Source organism: Rattus rattus, chromosome X (assembly GCF_011064425.1).
Source record: "Rattus rattus isolate New Zealand chromosome X, Rrattus_CSIRO_v1, whole genome shotgun sequence".
In the NCBI taxonomy this organism is placed as follows: Eukaryota; Metazoa; Chordata; class Mammalia; order Rodentia; family Muridae; genus Rattus; species Rattus rattus.
In genome coordinates, this window is record NC_046172.1 from 82,747,969 (window position 1) to 82,753,345 (window position 5,377).

Consider the following 5,377-nt stretch of genomic DNA (forward strand, 5'->3'; position numbering starts at 1 on the left):
ACTTTGAGAACCTAACCTGGCTACAGTGGTTTTGTAAAGTAGTTTGAAATATAGGTCAAGTGTGGTTTGTGCCAGTTTGCAATCCCACCAATGGTGAGGTGTTCTCCTTCTCATCTCGCCAACCTCTGCTGTTACCTGAGATTTTTATCTTATGCATTCTGACTGGTGTAAGGTGGAATTTCAGGGTTGTATTGATTGCATTTTCCTGATAACTAAGGATGTTGAACATTTCTTTAGGTGCTTTGGGCCATTCAATGTTCCTCAAGCTGTGAATTCTTTGTTTACTCTTTACCCCCATTTTTTTAGGGTTATTTGGCTCTCTGAGTCTAATTTCTTGAATTCGTTGTATATTTTGGATATTTGGCCCTCTCTCCGGATGAAGTTGGTAAAGACCTTTTTCCAAATCAGTTGGTTTGCCTTTTTGTCTAATGATGTCTTTTTTGCCATACAGAAGCTTTGGATTTTATGAGGTCCCATTTTCTGATTCTTGATCTTAGAGCATAAGACATTGGTGTTTTTGTTCAAGGAAATTTTCCCCAGTGTCTTCCCACTTCTAACACTTCTAATAATAGTTTGGTGTATCTGGTTTGATGTGGAGGTCCTTGTCCATTTGGACTTAAACTGTACATGGTGATAAGAAATGGATCGATTTGCATTCTTCTACATTTGACTTTGGTGACCACCAGCACCATTTACTGAAAATGCTATCTTTTTCCATTGGATGGTTTTAGATCCTTTGTGAAAGATCAAGTGACCATAAGTGTGTGGGTTTCATTTCTGGGTATTCAATTCTGTTCTATGATCTATCACTTTCCATGTCTCTGTACCAATACCATTTAGTTTTTTTAAGCTGTTGCTCATAATACTGCTTGAAGTCGAGGGATGGGTTTGCAAACTGATACAACCCGGTCTGAGTTTCCTCAGAAAATTGGACATTGAACTGCCGAGGACCTTCAGCTATACCTCTCTTGGGCATATACCCTACCAAGATCTTTAGCATATAAAAAGACATGTGCTCCACTATATTTCCATGCCTTTATTATAATGGGAAAGCTGGATAGGGCAGATGTGTCTTCAACAGAGGAATGGATTCAAAAAATGATACGTACCTTCCAACAATTTTTACTCATGCCAAAAACAATGAGTTCCAAGGAAATTCATAGGCAAATGGAATGAACTAGAAATATCATCTGGTAAGTTACTCAATCACAGGAAAAAACACCTTATGCACTCATTATTAAGTGGATGATATCAATAAAAAAAACTCCAAATTAACTAGATCAATCCCCAGACCTCAGGAAGCTCAAGAAGAAGGATGACCAAAATGCAGATGCTCCACTCCTTCTTCCAAGGGAAAAATATTTATAGGAGGGGGATGTGGAAAAAATTTAGAGCAGAGACTCAAGCAAATGGCCATTCAGAGCGGGGCCCTATGACCCATACATATACAGCCACCAAAACTAGATAAGATTTGTTAGTTAAAAAATGTATGCAGAAAGGGACCAGATAAGATCTTTTAGAGAGATGCATCCAGAGCATGTCAAAATACAGAGGTGTTGCTAGCAGCAAATCACTGAACTGGAGAATGTGATTTATGGCGGAATTAGAGGAATGACTGAAAGAGTCAAAGGCTTGAACCTATTAAGAACACAATGCCAACCAACCAGAACTTCCTTAGGGACTAAACCACTACCCAAAGACTATATATGGTCTGACTCAAATTCCAACTGCATATGTTGCAGAGAATAGCCTGTTGGGGCACCAGTGGAAGGGGAAGTCCTTGGTCCACCTAAGGCTGGAAACCCCCATTTAGAAATATGGGGCAGTAAGGGGATGGTGGGTGAATACCAGTATGGGGTGGGGGAGGATGGGGGCTTATGGAGAGGAAACCAGAAAGGGGAATAACATTTGAAATCTAAGTAAAGAAATATATCTAATAAACTTTTTTTTTAAAAAAGAAAAGAAATATAGGTCCAAATGTAGCCACAATGTCATTAACTTTTTCTGTAAATAATTGATATTATAGAAGACTCACAACCATCAAGATGTCTCAGTAGGCCATATGAAACAGTATTTCATTGTAGCTTAACCTACACTTGACTTATAAGCTCTTGACTTCCTCACAGATCAAAAGTCTTTGTACACTGTGCATTTATACCCTCTGGTATTGAAAGTGGCAGAGCAGTTGGTTTTTGTTTTTTTAATTTTTTATTGGATACATTTCTTTATTTATATTTCTTTTTTCCATCTTTATTAAATTGGGTATTTCTTATTTACATTTCAAATGTTGTTCCTTCCTGATTTCAGGCCAACATCTAATCCCTCCCTTTGATATGGGTGTTCATGCCTCCCATTATTGCCCTCCCCAAACAATCCAGTTCACTGAGGGTCATCCTGGGCTATTCATTGCTACCTATGCAGTTGGAGCCAGGGTCAGTCCATGTATAGTCTTTGGGTGAGTGGCTTAGTCCCTGAAGCTCCTGGTTGGTTGCATTGTTAAGGGGCCCTCGACCTCTTCAAGCTCTTCCAGTCCTTTCTAAATTCCTTCAACAGGGGTCCGTTCTCAGTTCAGTGGTTTGGCTTCTAGCATTTGCATATGTAATAGCTGTATTCTGGCTGCATCTCTCAGGAAAGATCCGGTTCCTGTCAGCTTGTACTTCTTTGCTTCAGTCTTCTTATCTAGTTTGGTGAACTGTATATGTATGGGCCACATGTGGGGCAGGCTGGCAGAGCAGTTCTAATCCTCACACTCTGCCACTCCGCTTTGTTTGCTCTACTCCATTTCCCATTCATTTCTGTAAAGCCCAGAAGCCTCAGGTATTAGCAAATGTATACTAGCAGTGCTTCATTTAATAATTTTCTTTGATCAGTGGCTTGCCTCAGTTTTGTCTTTTTCATACTCGGTTTTCATTGACATATTCTTAATACTTAAATGAAGTACTTCCCAGATGCAGTATCTTTAGATACTCCAGTATCTTTAGATACTCCAATGATTAGCAGCGATGTTTTTCCTGCAGAACCTAAAGGTTCTATATTTACATTTGAAAATGGCTTCTATTAGAGATGAAGACAGCTTTGCCTATCATGATATAAGCCCTCGATACATCCTTAGTACTACTTCTCCCATCATTTTTAGCACTGCTATAAGAAAATATTTTAGGTAAAATAATTTTTTGACGGTTGTAGTTATAATGTGAAATATGTTATACAACTTTCTTCTAATGTCTATGAAGAAAGTGGCACTCTCTTCAAATTAAATGTTCCATTGTCAGCCACTTTCAAAGCTGGCAATATTCAACACTCAGTTGTGCAAAAGTATTATATGCTATATCCTTGACTGAAAGATGCAGTTGAGTCAGAGATGGAATCATTTGCATTGAGAAAACATAGGACATTTATAGTATTTAAAGATAACATAACGTCTTCAACTTATTTTTTCCTCTACCTGTTCTAATCATATAACAAGAAAAAATCATTGTGTAAGCAGCCATGACCTTACTGGAGAGAAAAGGAAAAGAAAGGAAAAGATAAAGGTTAGATGTATTCTGTTTCCAAAGAATAACCTAGAGAATTTAAAAAGAAACTTGCTATACTGCTTTCCTAGGACCCCTCTGAGAATAATAGAATAGAGTCAAAAAATCTATTGGAATAATCCGGCTACAGATAATAATGGTTGACATCACAATAGTGTTAGTACAAATGTCAAAAATAACAGTCAGTTACCTAACTTCATAAGTTTAAATTATATGAAATTCTCAAATTTAACTACCATCAGTCAGTAAAGCTGAAATTCCCTAATAATTATTTTTGAAGAAAGTATCCTTTTCATTATAAGTAGAACAGATGTATGGGACATGAAAGAAGACTAATTGAAACATTTTGCCGGACGCACTGACTAAACAATTGCAATAGGTTGATAGTTTAAATCACGGTGAGCCCAAGTCTATAATCTGACACCTAGGACACCTTTGGAGGTAATGTCTTTCCTCAACGTTAATTTTTTAAACATATTACACACACACACACACACACAATATATATATATATATATATATATATATATATATATATATAGGACATTTATGTCCATATTGATGACTAAATTAATCAAGCTTCTCTGTTAATACTGAGTGGTATAGGTCTGGCTATCTTCCCATATGAAGGGTAGTATGTTACTTTTATATATGGTTTGAAAAATGTGATTTCAATGCTTTTTTTAACACCATGACACTTCTCTTTCAACGTTTATTGTCTAAACTTACTTTCTTCCTGCTTTATTATATTCTTTTATGACTTCCTGTCACTCTAAATCAGGTGAGATTCAGCTAGGTTATATGTTATTACCTGCAATTTAGAAATATTATCTGTTTTCTTTGCTGGTTGCTGTTATTTTTCTTTAAAATAGAGTTTTACTCTGTAACCAAGGCTATTCTGTAATTTAGAACCACCCCACCCCACCCCCATGCCTTCTAAGTGCTAGAATTTCAGTCATGAACCATGTTGCTTAACTTCAAGAATTGTCTGTGTTTTGTGGTCAAGTAACATGGGAGCAGGAGGTAAACAAAAAGTGTTTCTGCTTTTACAAGGTTGTTCTCAGGAACTAATGAAGGTGAATACACACAGTACAATTCAGTGCTGGGCCCAGTTCAACAAATAGTAATGTATGTACAAAAAATGAAAGCAATGGATTTAATAATGTATTTTCTTTGATGGCATTCAGGTATGAGGCAACTTCCTCATGACAAAGTACAATACTATGAACAAATGCCATGTTGAGTGATAATCACAGCAGAAATCAGCAGTATAAAGAGACGGCTGATACCATCCTTTTAACAGAGGTCACAGTATTTGTGAACCCTGAGTTAAAGATGAACATTTATCCTGTGATTTTGTCTTTTCTGCTTCCCTTACTGATAGACCCTGTGAGATTTTATATATATATATATATATATATATATATATATAATATAGTGTGTGTGTGTGTGTGTGTGTGTGTGTGTGTGGTGTGTGTGTATTGTATTATGGAGTGACTGAGTTTATGAAGGAAGAAGAAATGAGAGCGACTGAAAAAGGGTTTTGAGGATTTAAAAGAAAACTGTATGAGTCATTTGGTTTGTCTAAATTTAAAAAGGTATCAAAAGCTGTTTGCCCAGGCTCTTGTTTTTCAGATGATGGCTTGTCTAATCACATAAATGATATTCTATGTCCGGAAAGGAGAGCCTCCTTTTTGGTTGCTGTGAAATGCTTGTGTTAAACAATCACTTGAACAGCAGACTTTCTCTTACATTTTAGCATTTTCCTCCAGACATGTGATAAAGCAAGGAAGGGATGATTATAAGAAACAAACTGTACCATTTATGTGAACATGCTTTATATT